This window comes from Anopheles funestus (genome assembly GCF_943734845.2).
Source record: "Anopheles funestus chromosome X unlocalized genomic scaffold, idAnoFuneDA-416_04 X_unloc_6, whole genome shotgun sequence".
Lineage (NCBI taxonomy): Eukaryota > Metazoa > Arthropoda > Insecta > Diptera > Culicidae > Anopheles > Anopheles funestus.
In genome coordinates this window covers 12,409-32,774 of record NW_026045187.1, presented here as the reverse complement: position 1 = coordinate 32,774, position 20,366 = coordinate 12,409, and the positions used below count along the sequence as shown (strand labels likewise).

At 38.2% G+C, this 20,366-nt stretch overlaps 1 long non-coding RNA gene across 4 annotated transcripts in view; it reads right to left on the bottom strand.

Moving 5' to 3' along the window:
• The window catches only part of LOC125773875 (uncharacterized), a 76,681-nt gene that overhangs the window by 43,949 nt on the left and 12,366 nt on the right, over positions 1-20,366 (bottom strand). For 3 of the 4 annotated variants that reach the window (XR_007420435.1, XR_007420436.1, XR_007420438.1), the window contains exon 1: positions 12,799-13,566. This is a non-coding gene — a long non-coding RNA (uncharacterized LOC125773875). Of the gene's footprint in view, positions 1-12,798; positions 13,567-20,366 lie in introns of those variants that run through there. The other variant, XR_007420437.1, reaches the window with a different exon arrangement.

Genomic DNA, 20,366 nt, shown 5'->3' with positions numbered 1-20,366 from the left:
TAGATGTTTGTAGCCAAAGTTGGTGTTTTTGGTTAAAGTTAGTAGAAAATGGATGTTTGTAGCCAAAGTTGGTGTTTTGGTCAAAGTTGGTAGAAACTAGATGTTTGTAGCCAAAGTTGGTGTTTTTGGTCAAAGTTGGTAGAAACTAGATGTTTGTAGCCAAAGTTGGTGTTTTTGGTCAAAGTTAGTAGAAAATGGATGTTTGTAGCCAAAGTTGGTGTTTTTGGTCAAAGTTGGTAGAAACTAGATGTTTGTAGCCAAAGTTGGTGTTTTTGGTCAAAGTTGGTAGAAACAAGATGTTTGTAGCCAAAGTTGGTGTTTTTGGTCAAAGTTGGTAGAAACTAGATGTTTGTAGCCAAAGTTGGTGTTTTTGGTCAAAGTTGGTAGAAAATGGATGTTTGTAGCCAAAGTTGATGTTTTTGGTCAAAGTTGGTAGAAAATGGATGTTTGTAGCCAAAGTTGATGTTTTTGGTCAAAGTTGGTAGAAAATGGATGTTTGTAGCCAAAGTTGGTGTTTTTGGTCAAAGTTGGTAGAAACTAGATGTTTGTAGCCAAAGTTGGTGTTTTTGGTCAAAGTTGGTAGAAAATGGATGTTTGTAGCCAAAGTTGGTGTTTTTGGTCAAAGTTGGTAGAAACTAGATGTTTGTAGCCAAAGTTGGTGTTTTTGGTCAAAGTTGGTAGAAAATGGATGTTTGTAGCCAAAGTTGGTGTTTTTGGTCAAAGTTAGTAGAAAATGGATGTTTGTAGCCAAAGTTGGTGTTTTTGGTCAAAGTTGGTAGAAAATGGATGTTTGTAGCCAAAGTTGGTGTTTTTGGTCAAAGTTGGTAGAAACTAGATGTTTGTAGCCAAAGTTGGTGTTTTTGGTCAAAGTTAGTAGAAACTAGATGTTTGTAGCCAAAGTTGGTGTTTTTGGTCAAAGTTGGTAGAAACTAGATGTTTGTAGCCAAAGTTGGTGTTTTTGGTCAAAGTTGGTAGAAACTAGATGTTTGTTGCCAAAGTTGGTGTTTTTGGTCAAAGTTGGTAGAAACTAGATGTTTGTAGCCAAAGTTGGTGTTTTTGGTCAAAGTTGGTAGAAACTAGATGTTTGTAGCCAAAGTTGGTGTTTTTGGTCAAAGTTGGTAGAAACTAGATGTTTGTAGCCAAAGTTGGTGTTTTTAGTCAAAGTTGGTAGAAACTAGATGTTTGTAGCCAAAGTTGGTGTTTTTGGTCAAAGTTAGTAGAAAATGGATGTTTGTAGCCAAAGTTGGTGTTTTTGGTCAAAGTTGGTAGAAACTAGATGTTTGTAGCCAAAGTTGGTGTTTTTGGTCAAAGTTAGTAGAAACTAGATGTTTGTAACCAAAGTTGGTGTTTTTGGTCAAAGTTGGTAGAAAATGGATGTTTGTAGCCAAAGTTGGTGTTTTTGGTCAAAGTTAGTAGAAAATGGATGTTTGTAGCCAAAGTTGGTGTTTTTGGTCAAAGTTAGTAGAAAATGGATGTTTGTAGCCAAAGTTGATGTTTTTGGTCAAAGTTAGTAGAAACTAGATGTTTGTAGCCAAAGTTGGTAGAAACTAGATGTTTGTAGCCAAAATTGATGGTTTTCATCAATGTTGGTAGAAACTAGTTAGTTTTGGTTGTAATTGATGGTTTTCATCAATGTTGGTAGAAACTAGATGTATGTAGTCAAAATTGATGGTTTTGGTCAAAGTTGGTAGAAACTAGATGTTTGTAGTCAAAATTGATGGTTTTCATCAACGTTGGTAGAAACTAGATGTATGTAGTTAAAATTGATGGTTTTCATCAATGTTGGTAGAAACTAGATGTATGTAGTCAAAATTGATGGTTTTCATCAATGTTGGTAGAAACTAGATGTTTGTAGTCAAAATTGATGGTTTTGGTCAAAGTTGGTAGAAACTAGATGTATGTAGCCAAAATTGATGGTTTTCATCAATGTTGGTTAACAATGACACAACACAGTCGAAGTTGGTACAAAACCATCGATTTTGGTCAATGTTGATGATTTTGGTCAATGTTGGTTAACAATGACACAATACAGTCGAAGTTGGTACAAAACCATCGATTTTGGTCAATGTTGATGATTTCGGTCAATTTTGATGATTTTGGTCAATGTTGGTTGAAAATGACTCAATACAGTCGAAGTTGCTACAAAACCATCGATTTCGGTCAAAGTTGATGTTTTTGGTCAAAGTTGGTGGAAACTCGAAGTTTGTAGTCAAAGTTGATGTTTTTGGTCAATGTTAGTAGAAACGAGATGTTTGTAGTCAAAGTATCTTCTTACACCCCCTATCTTCTCACACCCCCTATCTTCTCACATCCCCTATCTTCTTACATCCCCTATCTTCTTACATCCCCTATCTTCTCACATCCCCTATCTTCTTACATCCCCTATCTTCTTACATCCCCTTATCGTGCGTAGCCCTGTAATCTACCGGGCCCGGAGTTTAAGCTAGTCTTAATATATATTTTCGTTAATGTAACGCTTTTCGGATGAGCCGTTCCCGCGCCTGGGGTTTCAGATCGCTTCATCCCGCTCGAATCGTCACGCTGGGCGTTTACGTTTCCATACTAGCGTTACAAGCCAATCAGAACGCTCAAATCCGGCAAAAAATACGCATATTTACAAACACCGGCAAACGTTTTCCTATCGCTACACGAGGGCCGGTGGTGTCGAACCCGTTCTCCGCTTTGTGCACGTTGCGCGCAAAGCGAGAAACGGGTTTGACGCTTTTTATGAGCATGTATTAGTACGCCGCGGAACGGGCCAATCTTGAGCCAGCGCGCGAGCGAGTGCGCGAGAGTGGGGGAAACCCACCTGGACGAGCTCATTTCAACCTCGACCGTGGTACGGTTCACATCGATACCGCGCTAACGCGGGAAGGAGCGCGCTCGATAAAAAAGAGACGGTTGCCGGTGATGTTTATTTTCGGTGGGGTGGGCATACGATCGATCAGCTGTGCGAGTGCGCATGCGCATGCGCGAGAGTGGGGGAAACCCACCTGGACGAGCTCATTTCAACCTCGACCGTGGTACGGTTCACATCGATACCGCGCTAAGGCGGGAAGGAGCGCGCACGATAGAAAAGAGACGGTTGCCGGTGATGTTTATTTTCGGTGGGGGTGGTATACGGTCGATCAGCTGTTGCTGTGCGAGTGCGCATGCGCGAGAGTGGGGGAAACCCACCTGGACGAGCTCATTTCAACCTCGACCGTGGTACGGTTCACATCGATACCGCGCTAAGGCGGGAAGGAGCGCGCACGATAAAAAAGAGACGGTTGCCGGTGATGTTTATTTTCGGTGGGGGTGGTATACGGTCGATCAGCTGTTGCTGTGCGAGTGCGCATGCGCGAGCGCGCGATATTGCTGTGCATGAAATGACATGAAATGAAATCTTATGGAATTAAATTAAATTATATTAAACTTAATTAAATTAAATTAAATTGAAATAAAATAAATTGAATTAAATTCAAATAAATTCAATTATATTCAATTAAATTAAATTAAAATTAAATTTAATAAAAGTATAATTACATTAAATTAAATTCAATTAAATTAAAGTAAATTAAAATAAATTGAAATAAATTAAAATTAATTAAATTAAATTAAATTAAATTTATTGAAATTTAATTACATTGCATTACATTGAATGTAATTAAAAAAGTTTACATTAGGTTTTTAATAAATTAAAAAACAATATAAATTACACTACATTCTTCACTTTTCATAACACTTCATTGAATAAATAAATTTAAACAATTATTTCATTTTATGCAATTTAATACACTTCACTATAATTCCAATAATTAATTAAATAAATGAATACATTTATTAACATTTCACATTAAATAATTTCAAACCACCTTCATACATTCTATTTAACCTAACTTATGTGCATTGCAGTGAAATTAATTTCATTTAGTGTAATTAATTTTAAATAAAATAAATATTAATTGCTATTAAAGCGGATATCCGATTTCAGACATACCATTTACAATTCAGCCAACATTTGCCATTCCCTCTCTTCGGTATGGGAACGCTTCGACCAATTAGTGCGCGGGAGAAAACGCGAGCGTGGGGGAAACCCACCTGGACGAGCTCATTTCAACCTCGACCGCGGCACGGTTCACATCGATACCACGCTAAGGCAAACGGAGCGCGCACGATACCAACAGCTGTTGACGGTGTCGCGTTGTGGTGGCATACGTTCGATCAGCTGTTGCGTGCGGTTGCATGCGTGCGTATTTATGCGCGCGCGTTATTGCGGCGCGTTATATTGAATTAAATGAAATGAATTGAAATATACTTCAATTAAATTAAATTAAATTATATTAAATTAAAATAAATTGTTTCATTTTTAATAAAATTAAAATAAATTGTAATAAATTAAATTAAATTATTTTTTTTCTATCCAACTTCATTTCAATCAATTCTACACAATCAATGATCATAACAGCCGACAAAATACGATTTATAACAGTATTAACAAAAAATAAATCAAACCTTTGCTTCCCTTTTCTTCACATCGATACCGCGCTAAGGCAAACGGATCGCGCACGGTACCAACAGCTGTTGACCTTGACGGTGTCGCGTTGTGATGGCATACGTTCGATCAGCTGTTGCGTGCGGTTGTATGCGTGCGTATTTATGCGCGCGCGTTATTGCGGCGCGTGATATTGAATTAAATGAAATTAATTGAAATAAAGTGCAATTAAATTAAATTAAATGCTATTAAATTTAACTAATTTATTTCATTTTTAATAAAATGAAAATAAATTGTAATAAATTAAATTAAATTATTTTTTTTCTAACAAACTTTATTTCAATCAATTCTACACAATCAATGATCATAACAGCCGACCAAAATCCGATTTATAACAGTATTAACAAAAAATAAATCAAACCTTTGCTTCCCATTCTTTCACGTCGATACCGCGCTAAGGCAAACGGAGCGCGCACCGTATCAACAGCTGTTGCCGGTGTGTTTTTTTGTGGGTGGGGGTTGTGCCATATGTTCGATGAGCTGTTGCGTGCGGTTGCATGCGTGCGTATTTATGCGCGCGCGTTATTGCGGCGCGTGATATTGAATGAAATGAATTGAAATAAAGTGCAATTAAATTAAATTGAATAAAATAAAATTAAATTAAATTAAATTATTTCGTTTTTAATAAAATTAAAATAAATTGTAATAAATTAAATTAAATTATTTTTTTTCTATCCAACTTCATTTCAATCAATTCTACACAATCAATGATCATAACAGCCGACCAAAATCCGATTTATATCACTATTAACAAAAAATAAATCAAACCTTTGCTTCCCTTTCTTTCACATCGATACCGCGCTAAGGCAAACGGAGCGCGCACCGTATCAACAGCTGTTGCCGGTGTGTGTTTTTGTGGGTGGGGGTTGTGCCATATGTTCGATCAGCTGTTGCGTGCGGTTGCATGCGTGCGTATTTATGCGCGCGCGTTATTGCGGCGCGTGATATTGAATTAAATGAAATGAATTGAAATATAGTGCAATTAAATTAAATTAAATTCTATTAAATTAAATTAAATTATTTCATTCTTAAGGAAATTAAAATAAATTATAATAAATTAAATTAAATTATTTTTTTTCTATTCAACTTCATTTCAATCAATTCTACACAATCAATGATCATAACACCCGAATAAAATCCGATTTATATCAGTATTAACAAAAAATAAATCAAACCTTTGCTTTCCTTTCTTTCACATCGATACTGCGCTAAGGCAAACGGATCGCGCACCGTATCAACAGCTGTTGCCGGTGTTGTTTTTTTGTGGGTGGGGGTGGGTGGCATACGTTCGATCAGCTGTTGCGTGCGGTTGCATGCGTGCGTATTTATGCGCGCGCGTTATTGCGGCGCGTGGTATTGAATGAAATGAAATGAATTGACATAAAGTGCAATTAAATTACATTCAATTCTATTAAATTAATCTAAATTATTTCATTTTTAATAAAATGAAAATTAATTGTAATAAATTAAATTAAATTATTTTATTTCTAACAAACTTTATTTCAATCAATTCTACACAATCAATGATCATAACAGCCGAATAAAATCCGATTTATATCAGTATTAACAAAAAATAAATCAAACCTTTGCTTTCCTTTTTTTCACATCGATACCGCGCTAAGGCAAACGGAGCGCGCACGGTACCAACAGCTGTTGCCGGTGTTTTTTTTTGTGGGTGGGGGTTGTGCCATATGTTCGATCAGCTGTTGCGTGCGGTTGCATGCGTGCGTATTTATGCGCGCGCGTTATTGCGGCGCGTGATATTGAATGAAATGAATTGAAATAAAGTGCAATTAAATTAAATTGAATAAAATAAAATTAAATTAAATTAAATTATTTCGTTTTTAATAAAATTAAAATAAATTGTAATAAATTAAATTAAATTATTTTTTTTCTAACAAACTTTATTTCAATCAATTCTACACAACCAATGATCATAACAACCGACCAAAATCCGATTTATAACAGTATTAACAAAAAATAAATCAAACCTTTGCTTCCCTTTTTTTCACATCGATACCGCGCTAAGGCAAACGGAGCGCGCACCGTATCAACAGCTGTTGCCGGTGTGTTTTTTTGTGGGTGGGGGTGGTGCCATATGTTCGATTAGCTGTTGCTGTGGGAGTGAGCATGCTTGCGCGCGCGCGATATTGCTGTGCATGAAATGACATGAAATGACATGAAACAACATGAAACGACAAGAAATGACATGAAATGACATGAAATGATATGAAATGATATGAAATGATATGAAATGATATGAAATGATATGAAATGATATGAAATGATATGAAATGATATGAAATGATATGAAATGATATGAAATGATATGAAATGATATGAAATGATATGAAATGAAATGAAATGTTATGGAATTAAATTAAATTAAATTAAAATAAAATAAATTAATTTATCATAAATTAAATTATAATAAATTAAATTAAATTATTTCTTTTCTATCAAACTTTATTTCAACCAATTTTCCACAATCAATGATTATAACAGCCGACCAAAATCCGATTTAAAACAGTACTAACAAAAATTAAATCAAACCTTTTCTTCCCATTCTTTCGCATGGGAACGATTCGATCAATCAGTGCGAGAGAGCAACAGAGAGTGGTGGAACACCTGAATGGACTCATTTGATAAAATACAATTTAATGTAATTAAATAAAAAAAAACCGCACGCCCATATTTTGAACGGTTGCCATTACAAACAGTTTTGCACATATTCTTGCAGAAAACTTCACGATTTGTTAAATGTATATTTAATTGTATCACACACTTCCACACATAATAAGTAGAATACTGTAATGAAGATGAAATCAAAATGCAATTTAAAACATTGGCTTAAATTGAATTGCAATTTACGCCGGAAGGTTCCGCGTATGGGTAAAAAAATTTATGTGCACACACAATTGCATATATTATTGTCAACAAACCCAATAAATGACAGTTGAGCCGAAAATATATGCATAATTCGACATTATTACGTTATGAATCTGCGATGACATTTTTACTGACATCACTTTTACTACACACCCAATGCAAATGGCGGTAAAGCTTTCCAAATGGTTCCAATGCATATGGAAAAGCTCTCGCATCACAGAGCTTTTGATGTAAAGCTTTCGTTTGGGTACAATATAAAGCTTTCATTAGGTGTAGCGGACAAGTTCGGCACATTTTCCGCATGGCATTAAAATTGAATTGTATTTTACACCGGAACGTTCCGGTGTACGATATCGTTAATGTGCATGATAATTACACATATTATCACATACCAAGCAAGTGAAGGACGATTGAGCCGATTGGGTCCAAATGTAAGCAATGTGATGAAAGAAATAAACGAATTATATTCCGCTGCGCTTTAATTGTTGTCGGTAGGAATGAAAACTTCTTTCCAGTACATTTAATGTTTTTAAAATCTTATTTTCTCGATTCTTATTTTTTCTTTTATAAAAGATTTTCTCGATTTTTACAAAAAAATCCTCATTTTGTCACTTGCATGCTTATAACTCGGTCAGTTTCCAATGGATCTTCAATTGTAAAACAGATATGGATAGATCTGCTTATAAACTACCAAAAGTTATTCTACGCCGATGTGCTAAGTTGTCTGTGTCAAATGTTATTCGAGATACAAAGACTTAAAATTTTCTCGGTTTTTCAAAAAAAAAAAATTTCTCATTTTGCCACTTTGCATGCTTATAACTCGGTCAGTTTCCAATTGATCTTCAATTGTAACACAGATATGGATAGATCTTCTCATAAGCTTATAAGCTAAAAATGGTGCAAGTTGGACCAAAAACCCGAAAAAGTACCTAGGTAAATGCGATGGTTGTTCGTCGAATAGCTCCGGCCACAGACATGGTAGCGATTAGTGGTGCATGGAAGAAATCTAGCCACAAGTGCCATCTAGCCATGGCCAGAAGAAAGTGTGGCGATATCTTGGATACCGGCGGAGCTATGGGGCAAATACGGGCCAAAAATGGTGCAAGTTGGACCAAAAACCCGACCAAGTGCGCGAGGCGCTTTCGTGAATAGCTCCGGCCACAGACATGGTAGCGATTAGTGATGTATGGAAGAAATCTAGCCACAAGTGCCGTCTAGCCATGGACAGAAAAAAGTGTGGCGATATCTTGGATACCGGCGGAGCTATGGGGCAAATACGGGCCAAAAATGGTGCAAGTTAGACCAAAAACCCGAAAAAGTACCTAGGTAAATGCGATGGTTGTTCGTCGAATAGCTCCGGCCACAGACATGGTAGCGATTAGTGGTGCTTGGAAGAAATCTAGCCACAAGTGCCATCTAGCCATGGCCAGAAGAAAGTGTGGCGATATCTTGGATACCGGCGGAGCTATGGGGCAAATACGGGCCAAAATTGGTGCAAGTTGGACCAAAAACCCGACCAAGTGCGCGAGGCGCTTTCGTGAATAGCTCCGGCCACAGACATGGTAGCGATTAGTGGTGCATGGAAGAAATCTAGCCACAAGTGCCATCTAGCCATGGCCAGAAGAAAGTGTGGCGATATCTTGGATACCGGCGGAGCTATGGGGCAAATACGGGCCAAAAATGGTGCAAGTTGGACCAAAAACCCGACCAAGTGCGCGAGGCGCTTTCGTGAATAGCTCCGGCCACAGACATGGTAGCGATTAGTGGTGCATGGAAGAAATCTAGCCACAAGTGCCGTCTAGCCATGGACAGAAAAAAGTGTGGCGATATCTTGGATACCGGCGGAGCTATGGGGCAAATACGGGCCAAAAATGGTGCAAGTTAGACCAAAAACCCGAAAAAGTACCTAGGTAAATGCGATGGTTGTTCGTCGAATAGCTCCGGCCACAGACATGGTAGCGATTAGTAGTGCATGGAAGAAATCTAGCCACAAGTGCCATCTAGCCATGGCCAGAAGAAAGTGTGGCGATATCTTGGATACCGGCGGAGCTATGGGGCAAATACGGGCCAAAAATGGTGCAAGTTGGACCAAAAACCCGACCAAATGCGCGAGGCGCTTTCGTGAATAGCTCCGGCCACAGACATGGTAGCGATTAGTAGTGCATGGAAGAAATCTAGCCACAAGTGCCATCTAGCCATGGCCAGAAGAAAGTGTGGCGATATCTTGGATACCGGCGGAGCTATGGGGCAAATACGGGCCAAAAATGGTGCAAGTTGGACCAAAAACCCGACCAAGTGCGCGAGGCGCTTTCGTGAATAGCTCCGGCCACAGACATGGTAGCGATTAGTGGTGCATGGAAGAAATCTAGCCACAAGTGCCGTCTAGCCATGGACAGAAAAAAGTGTGGCGATATCTTGGATACCGGCGGAGCTATGGGGCAAATACGGGCCAAAAATGGTGCAAGTTAGACCAAAAACCCGAAAAAGTACCTAGGTAAATGCGATGGTTGTTCGTCGAATAGCTCCGGCCACAGACATGGTAGCGATTAGTAGTGCATGGAAGAAATCTAGCCACAAGTGCCATCTAGCCATGGCCAGAAGAAAGTGTGGCGATATCTTGGATACCGGCGGAGCTATGGGGCAAATACGGGCCAAAAATGGTGCAAGTTAGACCAAAAACCCGACCAAATGCGCGAGGCGCTTTCGTGAATAGCTCCGGCCACAGACATGGTAGCGATTAGTAGTGCATGGAAGAAATCTAGCCACAAGTGCCATCTAGCCATGGCCAGAAGAAAGTGTGGCGATATCTTGGATACCGGCGGAGCTATGGGGCAAATACGGGCCAAAAATGGTGCAAGTTAGACCAAAAACCCGAAAAAGTACCTAGGTAAATGCGATGGTTGTTCGTCGAATAGCTCCGGCCACAGACATGGTAGCGATTAGTGATGTATGGAAGAAATCTAGCCACAAGTGCCGTCTAGCCATGGCCAGAAGAAAGTGTGGCGATATATTGGATACCGGCGGAGCTATGGGGCAAATACGGGCCAAAAATGGTGCAAGTTGGACCAAAAACCCGAGAAAGTACCTAGGTAAATGCGATGGTTGTTCGTCGAATAGCTCCGGCCACAGACATGGTAGCGATTAGTGGTGCATGGAAGAAATCTAGCCACAAGTGCCATCTAGCCATGACCAGAAGAAAGTGTGGCGATATCTTGGATACCGGCGGAGCTATGGGGCAAATACGGGCCAAAAATGGTGCAAGTTGGACCAAAATCCCGACCAAGTGCGCGAGGCGCTTTCGTGAATAGCTCCGGCCACAGACATGGTAGCGATTAGTAGTGCATGGAAGAAATCTAGCCACAAGTGCCATCTAGCTATGGCCAGAAGAAAGTGTGGCGATATCTTGGATACCGGCGGAGCTATGGGGCAAATACGGGCCAAAAATGGTGCAAGTTAGACCAAAAACCCGAAAAAGTACCTAGGTAAATGCGATGGTTGTTCGTCGAATAGCTCCGGCCACAGACATGGTAGCGATTAGTGATGTATGGAAGAAATCTAGCCACAAGTGCCGTCTAGCCATGGCCAGAAAAAAGTGTGGCGATATATTGGATACCGGCGGAGCTATGGGGCAAATACGGGCCAAAAATGGTGCAAGTTGGACCAAAAACCCGAGAAAGTACCTAGGTAAATGCGATGGTTGTTCGTCGAATAGCTCCGGCCACAGACATGGTAGCGATTAGTGGTGCATGGAAGAAATCTAGCCACAAGTGCCATCTAGCCATGACCAGAAGAAAGTGTGGCGATATCTTGGATACCGGCGGAGCTATGGGGCAAATACGGGCCAAAAATGGTGCAAGTTGGACCAAAATCCCGACCAAGTGCGCGAGGCGCTTTCGTGGTGCATGGAAGAAATCTAGCCACAAGTGCCATCTAGCTATGGCCAGAAAAAAGTGTGGCGATATCTTGGATACCGGCGGAGCTATGGGGCAAATACGGGCCAAAAATGGTGCAAGTTGGACCAAAAACCCGACCAAGTGCGCGAGGCGCTTTCGTGAATACTCATTTTGTCACTTTGGATGCTTATAACTCGGTCAGTTTCCAATGGATCTTCAATTGTAACACAGATATGGATAGATCTTCTCATAAGCTACCAAAAGTTATTCTATGCCGATGTGCTAAGTTGTCTGTGTCAAATGTTATTCGAGATACAAAGACTTAAAATTTTCTCGGTTTTTCCAAAAAAAATTTCTCATTTTGCCACTTTGGATGCTTATAACTCGGTAAGTTTCCAATGGATCTTCAATTGTAACACAGATATGGATAGATCTTCTCATAAGCTACAAAAAGTTATTCTACGCCGATGCGCTAAGTTGTGTGTGTCAAATGTTTTTCGAGATACAAAGACTTAAAATTTTCTCGGTTTTTCCAAAAAAAATTTCTCATTTTGCCACTTTGGATGCTTATAACTCGGTCAGTTTCCAATGGATCTTCAATTGTAACACAGATATGGATAGATCTTTTCATAAGCTACCAAAAGTTATTCTACGCCGATGTGCTAAGTTGTTTGTGTCAAATGTTATTCGAGATACAAAGACTTAAATTTTTCTTGGTTTTTCAAACAAAAATTTCTCATTTTGCCACTTTGGATGCTTATAACTCGGTCAGTTTCCAATGGATCTTCAATTGTAACACAGATTTGGATAGATCTGCTCATTAGCTACCATAAGTTGTTCAACGTCGATGTGCTCAGATGTCTGTGGAAAAAGTTATTCGAAAAAGTAACTTCTAATTCATTGAATGGCTTATACGAATTGGCTACCTTCAGGCTGTTTTCTCGCGGTTCGCATTTCAACTTCTCTTTTTTGCCCATATCTCAGTCATTTATCAACCGATTTTGGATTTTTTTTTGTGATTTGGATAGATCTCAATGAATGCAAGCTAAAAGTGTACACGGCCATGTGCTCCGATGTCGGACAAAAAAGTTATTCGCGACCTAAGCTTTTTCTGTCACCTGCCGTAACTCGGTCAGTTTCCAATGGATCTTCAATTGTAACACAGATATGGATAGATCTTCTCATAAGCTACCAAAAGTTATTCTACGCCGATGTGCTAAGTTGTCCGTGTCAAATGTTATTCGAAAAAGTAACTTCTAATTCATTGAATGGCTTATACGAATTGCCTACCTTCAGGCTGATTTCTCGCGGTTCGCATTTCAACTTCTCTTTTTTGCCCATATCTCAGTCATTTATCAACCGATTTCGGATTTTCTTTGTGATTTGGATAGATCTCAATGAATGCAAGCTAAAAGTCTTACACGACCATGTGCTCCGATGTCGGACAAAAAAGTTATTCGCGACCTAAGCTTTTTCTGTCACCTGCCATAACTCGGTCAGTTTCCAATGGATCTTCAATTGTAACACAGATATGGATAGATCTTCTCATAAGCTACCAAAAGTTATTCTACGCCGATGTGCTAAGTTGTCCGTGTCAAATGTTATTCGAAAAAGTAACTTCTAATTCATTGAATGGCTTATACGAATTGCCTACCTTCAGGCTGATTTCTCGCGGTTCGCATTTCAACTTCTCTTTTTTGCCCATATCTCAGTCATTTATCAACCGATTTTGGATTTTCTTTGTGATTTGGATAGATCTCAATGAATGCAAGCTAAAAGTCTTACACGACCATGTGCTCCGATGTCGGACAAAAAAGTTATTCGCGACCTAAGCTTTTTCTGTCACCTGCCATAACTCGGTCAGTTTCCAATGGATCTTCAATTGTAACAGAGATTTGGATAGATCCGTTCATTAGCTACCATAAGTTGTTTTACGTCGATGTGCTCAGATGTATTTCAATTTGTCCATCAATTCGTTCTTTTGAAGAAGGGCACTGAACAGATTATTTTTCGGATATAAAAATACCTGTGCATAACATTTTCAACCACCTGTTCCAATGCAGGTAAAAACATTGGAAATAGTAAAAAATGTTGTGGCAAACAGAGAGGAACATTGTTTGCGGCCAATAGCATCGCACACATTCTCGCACACATTCTACATACGCGGATGTAGCTGATGGTTTTGGTCAAAGTTAGTAGAAACTAGATGTTTGTGACCAAAGTTGATGGTTTTGGTCAATGTTAGTAGAAACTAGATGTTTGTAGCCAAAGTTGGTGTTTTTGGTCAAAGTTGGTAGAAAATGGATGTTTGTAGCCAAAGTTGGTGTTTTTGGTCAAAGTTAGTAGAAAATGGATGTTTGTAGCCAAAGTTGGTGTTTTTGGTCAAAGTTGGTAGAAACTAGATGTTTGTAGCCAAAGTTGGTGTTTTTGGTCAAAGTTGGTAGAAACTAGATGTTTGTAGCCAAAGTTGGTGTTTTTGGTTAAAGTTGGTAGAAACTAGATGTTTGTAGCCAAAGTTGGTGTTTTTGGTCAAAGTTGGTAGAAACAAGATGTTTGTAGCCAAAGTTGGTGTTTTTGGTCAAAGTTAGTAGAAAATGGATGTTTGTAGCCAAAGTTGGTGTTTTTGGTCAAAGTTGGTAGAAAATGGATGTTTGTAGCCAAAGTTGGTGTTTTTGGTTAAAGTTGGTAGAAACTAGATGTTTGTAGCCAAAGTTGGTGTTTTTGGTCAAAGTTAGTAGAAAATGGATGTTTGTAGCCAAAGTTGGTGTTTTTGGTCAAAGTTGGTAGAAAATGGATGTTTGTAGCCAAAGTTGGTGTTTTTGGTCAAAGTTGGTAGAAACTAGATGTTTGTAGCCAAAGTTGGTGTTTTTGGTCAAAGTTGGTAGAAACAAGATGTATGTAGCCAAAGTTGGTGTTTTTGGTCAAAGTTGGTAGAAACTAGATGTTTGTAGCCAAAGTTGGTGTTTTTGGTCAAAGTTGGTAGAAAATGGATGTTTGTAGCCAAAGTTGGTGTTTTTGGTCAAAGTTGGTAGGAAATGGATGTTTGTAGCCAAACTTGGTGTTTTTGGTTAAAGTTGGTAGAAACTAGATGTTTGTAGCCAAAGTTGGTGTTTTTGGTCAAAGTTGGTAGAAACTAGATGTTTGTAGCCAAAGTTGGTGTTTTTGGTCAAAGTTAGTAGAAAATGGATGTTTGTAACCAAAGTTGGTGTTTTTGGTCAAAGTTGGTAGAAACTAGATGTTTGTAGCCAAAGTTGGTGTTTTTGGTCAAAGTTGGTAGAAACTAGATGTTTGTAGCCAAAGTTGGTGTTTTTGGTTAAAGTTGGTAGAAACTAGATGTTTGTAGCCAAAGTTGGTGTTTTTGGTCAAAGTTGGTAGAAACTAGATGTTTGTAGCCAAAGTTGGTGTTTTTGGTCAAAGTTAGTAGAAAATGGATGTTTGTAGCCAAAGTTGGTGTTTTTGGTCAAAGTTGGTAGAAAATGGATGTTTGTAGCCAAAGTTGGTGTTTTTGGTCAAAGTTAGTAGAAAATGGATGTTTGTAGCCAAAGTTGGTGTTTTTGGTCAAAGTTGGTAGAAAATGGATGTTTGTAGCCAAAGTTGGTGTTTTTGGTCAAAGTTGGTAGAAACTAGATGTTTGTAGCCAAAGTTGGTGTTTTTGGTCAAAGTTGGTAGAAACTAGATGTTTGTAGCCAAAGTTGGTGTTTTTGGTTAAAGTTGGTAGAAACTAGATGTTTGTAGCCAAAGTTGGTGTTTTTGGTCAAAGTTGGTAGAAAATGGATGTTTGTAGCCAAAGTTGGTGTTTTTGGTCAAAGTTGGTAGAAACTAGATGTTTGTAGCCAAAGTTGGTGTTTTTGGTCAAAGTTAGTAGAAAATGGATGTTTGTAGCCAAAGTTGGTGTTTTTGGTCAAAGTTGGTAGAAACTAGATGTTTGTAGCCAAAGTTGGTGTTTTTGGTCAAAGTTGGTAGAAACTAGATGTTTGTAGCCAAAGTTGGTGTTTTTGGTCAAAGTTAGTAGAAACTAGATGTTTGTAGCTAAAGTTGGTGTTTTTGGTCAAAGTTAGTAGAAAATGGATGTTTGTAGCCAAAGTTGGTGTTTTTGGTCAAAGTTGGTAGAAAATGGATGTTTGTAGCCAAAGTTGGTGTTTTTGGTCAAAGTTAGTAGAAAATGGATGTTTGTAGCCAAAGTTGGTGTTTTTGGTCAAAGTTGGTAGAAAATGGATGTTTGTAGCCAAAGTTGGTGTTTTTGGTCAAAGTTGGTAGAAACTAGATGTTTGTAGCCAAAGTTGGTGTTTTTGGTCAAAGTTAGTAGAAAATGGATGTTTGTAGCCAAAGTTGGTGTTTTTGGTCAAAGTTGGTAGAAACTAGATGTTTGTAGCCAAAGTTGGTGTTTTTGGTCAAAGTTGGTAGAAAATGGATGTTTGTAGCCAAAGTTGATGATTTTGGTCAAAGTTGGTAGAAAATGGATGTTTGTAGCCAAAGTTGGTGTTTTTGGTCAAAGTTGGTAGAAACTAGATGTTTGTCAAAGTTGGTGTTTTTGGTCAAAGTTGGTAGAAACTAGATGTTTGTAGCCAAAGTTGGTGTTTTTGGTCAAAGTTGGTAGAAACAAGATGTTTGTAGCCAAAGTTGGTGTTTTTGGTCAAAGTTGGTAGAAACTAGATGTTTGTAGCCAAAGTTGGTGTTTTTGGTCAAAGTTAGTAGAAAATGGATGTTTGTAGCCAAAGTTGGTGTTTTTGGTCAAAGTTGGTAGAAACTAGATGTTTATAGCCAAAGTTGGTGTTTTTGGTCAAAGTTGGTAGAAACTAGATGTTTGTAGCCAAAGTTGGTGTTTTTGGTTAAAGTTGGTAGAAACTAGATGTTTGTAGCCAAAGTTGGTGTTTTTGGTCAAAGTTGGTAGAAAATGGATGTTTGTAGCCAAAGTTGGTGTTTTTGGTCAAAGTTGGTAGAAACTAGATGATTGTAGCCAAAGTTGGTGTTTTTGGTCAAAGTTAGTAGAAACTAGATGTTTGTAGCCAAAGTTGGTGTTTTTGGTCAAAGTTGGTAGAAACTAGATGTTTGTAGCCAAAGTTGGTGTTTTTGGTCAAAGTTGGTAGAAAATGGATGTTTGTAGCCAAAGTTGGTGTTTTTGGTCAAAGTTGGTAGAAAATGGATGTTTGTAGCCAAAGTTGGTGTTTTTGGTCAAAGTTGGTAGAAAATGGATGTTTGTAGCCAAAGTTGGTGTTTTTGGTCAAAGTTAGTAGAAAATGGATGTTTGTAGCCAAAGTTGGTGTTTTTGGTCAAAGTTAGTAGAAACTAGATGTTTGTAGCTAAAGTTGGTGTTTTTGGTCAAAGTTGGTAGAAACTAGATGTTTGTAGCCAAAGTTGGTGTTTTTGGTCAAAGTTGGTAGAAACTAGATGTTTGTAGCCAAAGTTGGTGTTTTTGGTCAAAGTTGGTAGAAACTAGATGTTTGTAGCCAAAGTTGGTGTTTTTGGTCAAAGTTGGTAGAAACTAGATGTTTGTAGCCAAAGTTGGTGTTTTTGGTCAAAGTTGGTAGAAACTAGATGTTTGTAGCCAAAGTTGGTGTTTTTGGTCAAAGTTGGTAGAAACTAGATGTTTGTAGCCAAAGTTGGTGTTTTTAGTCAAAGTTGGTAGAAACTAGATGTTTGTAGCCAAAGTTGGTGTTTTTGGTCAAAGTTAGTAGAAACTAGATGTTTGTAGCCAAAGTTGGTGTTTTTGGTCAAAGTTGGTAGAAACTAGATGTTTGTAGCCAAAGTTGGTGTTTTTGGTCAAAGTTGGTAGAAAATGGATGTTTGTAGCCAAAGTTGGTGTTTTTGGTCAAAGTTGGTAGAAACTAGATGTTTGTAGCCAAAGTTGGTGTTTTTGGTCAAAGTTAGTAGAAACTAGATGTTTGTAGCCAAAGTTGGTGTTTTTGGTCAAAGTTGGTAGAAAATGGATGTTTGTAGCCAAAGTTGGTGTTTTTGGTCAAAGTTGGTAGAAACTAGATGTTTGTAGCCAAAGTTGGTGTTTTTGGTCAAAGTTGGTAGAAACTAGATGTTTGTTTCCAAAGTTGGTGTTTTTGGTCAAAGTTGGTAGAAACTAGATGTTTGTAGCCAAAGTTGGTGTTTTTGGTCAAAGTTGGTAGAAACTAGATGTTTGTAGCCAAAGTTGGTGTTTTTGGTCAAAGTTGGTAGAAACTAGATGTTTGTAGCCAAAGTTGGTGTTTTTAGTCAAAGTTGGTAGAAACTAGATGTTTGTAGCCAAAGTTGGTGTTTTTGGTCAAAGTTAGTAGAAAATGGATGTTTGTAGCCAAAGTTGGTGTTTTTGGTCAAAGTTGGTAGAAACTAGATGTTTGTAGCCAAAGTTGGTGTTTTTGGTCAAAGTTGGTAGAAACTAGATGTTTGTAACCAAAGTTGGTGTTTTTGGTCAAAGTTGGTAGAAAATGGATGTTTGTAGCCAAAGTTGGTGTTTTTGGTCAAAGTTAGTAGAAAATGGATGTTTGTAGCCAAAGTTGGTGTTTTTGGTCAAAGTTAGTAGAAAATGGATGTTTGTAGCCAAAGTTGATGTTTTTGGTCAAAGTTAGTAGAAACTAGATGTTTGTAGCCAAAGTTGGTAGAAACTAGATGTTTGTAGCCAAAATTGATGGTTTTCATCAATGTTGGTAGAAACTAGTTAGTTTTGGTTGTAATTGATGGTTTTCATCAATGTTGGTAGAAACTAGATGTATGTAGTCAAAATTGATGGTTTTGGTCAAAGTTGGTAGAAACTAGATGTTTGTAGTCAAAATTGATGGTTTTCATCAATGTTGGTAGAAACTAGATGTATGTAGTTAAAATTGATGGTTTTCATCAATGTTGGTAGAAACTAGATGTATGTAGTCAAAATTGATGGTTTTCATCAATGTTGGTAGAAACTAGATGTTTGTAGTCAAAATTGATGGTTTTGGTCAAAGTTGGTAGAAACTAGATGTATGTAGCCAAAATTGATGGTTTTCATCAATGTTGGTTAACAATGACACAACACAGTCGAAGTTGGTACAAAACCATCGATTTTGGTCAATGTTGATGATTTTGGTCAAAGTTGGTTAACAATGACACAATACAGTCGAAGTTGGTACAAAACCATCGATTTTGGTCAATGTTGATGATTTTGGTCAATTTTGATGATTTTGGTCAATGTTGGTTGAAAATGACTCAATACAGTCGAAGTTGCTACAAAACCATCGATTTCGGTCAAAGTTGATGTTTTTGGTCAAAGTTGGTGGAAACTCGAAGTTTGTAGTCAAAGTTGATGTTTTTGGTCAATGTTAGTAGAAACGAGATGTTTGTAGTCAAAGTATCTTCTCACATCCTCTATCTACTTACATCCCCTATCTTCTCACATCCCCTATCTTCTTACATCCCCTATCTTCTTACATCCCCTATCTTCTCACATCCCCTATCTTCTTACATCCCCTATCTTCTTACATCCCCTTATCGTGCGTAGCCCTGTAATCTACCGGGCCCGGAGTTTAAGCTAGTCTTAATATATATTTTCGTTAATGTAACGCTTTTCGGATGAGCCGTTCCCGCGCCTGGGGTTTCAGATCGCTTCATCCCGCTCGAATCGTCACGCTGGGCGTTTACGTTTCCATACTAGCGTTACAAGCCAATCAGAACGCTCAAATCCGGCAAAAAATACGCATATTTACAAACACCGGCAAACGTTTTCCTATCGCTACACGAGGGCCGGTGGTGTCGAACCCGTTCTCCGCTTTGTGCACGTTGCGCGCAAAGCGAGAAACGGGTTTGACGCTTTTTATGAGCATGTATTAGTACGCCGCGGAACGGGCCAATCTTGAGCCAGCGCGCGAGCGAGTGCGCGAGAGTGGGGGAAACCCACCTGGACGAGCTCATTTCAACCTCGACCGTGGTACGGTTCACATCGATACCGCGCTAACGCGGGAAGGAGCGCGCACGATAAAAAAGAGACGGTTGCCGGTGATGTTTATTTTCGGTGGGGTGGGCATACGATCGATCAGCTGTGCGAGTGCGCATGCGCATGCGCGAGAGTGGGGGAAACCCACCTGGACGAGCTCATTTCAACCTCGACCGTGGTACGGTTCACATCGATACCGCGCTAACGCGGGAAGGAGCGCGCACGATAGAAAAGAGACGGTTGCCGGTGATGTTTATTTTCGGTGGGGGTGGTATACGGTCGATCAGCTGTTGCTGTGCGAGTGCGCATGCGCGAGAGTGGGGGAAACCCACCTGGACGAGCTCATTTCAACCTCGACCGTGGTACGGTTCACATCGATACCGCGCTAAGGCGGGAAGGAGCGCGCACGATAAAAAAGAGACGGTTGCCGGTGATGTTTATTTTCGGTGGGGGTGGTATACGGTCGATCAGCTGTTGCTGTGCGAGTGCGCATGCGCGAGCGCGCGATATTGCTGTGCATGAAATGACATGAAATGAAATCTTATGGAATTAAATTAAATTATATTAAACTTAATTAAATTAAATTAAATTGAAATAAAATAAATTGAATTAAATTCAAATAAATTCAATTATATTAAATTAAATTAAATTAAAATTAAATTTAATAAAAGTATAATTACATTAAATTAAATTCAATTAAATTAAAGTAAATTAAAATAAATTGAAATAAATTAAAATTAATTAAATTAAATTAAATTAAATTTATTGAAATTTAATTACATTGCATTACATTGAATGTAATTAAAAAAGTTTACATTAGGTTTTTAATAAATTAAAAAACAATATAAATTACACTACATTCTTCACATTTCATAACACTTCATTGAATAAATAAATTTAAACAATTATTTCATTTTATGCAATTTAATACACTTCACTATAATTCCAATAATTAATTAAATAAATGAATACATTTATTAACATTTTACATTAAATAATTTCAAACCACCTTCATACATTCTATTTAACCTAACTTATGTGCATTGCAGTGAAATTAATTTCATTTAGTGTAATTAATTTTAAATAAAATAAATATTAATTTCTATAAAAGCGGATATCCGATTTCAGACATACCATTTACAATTCAGCCAACATTTGCCAT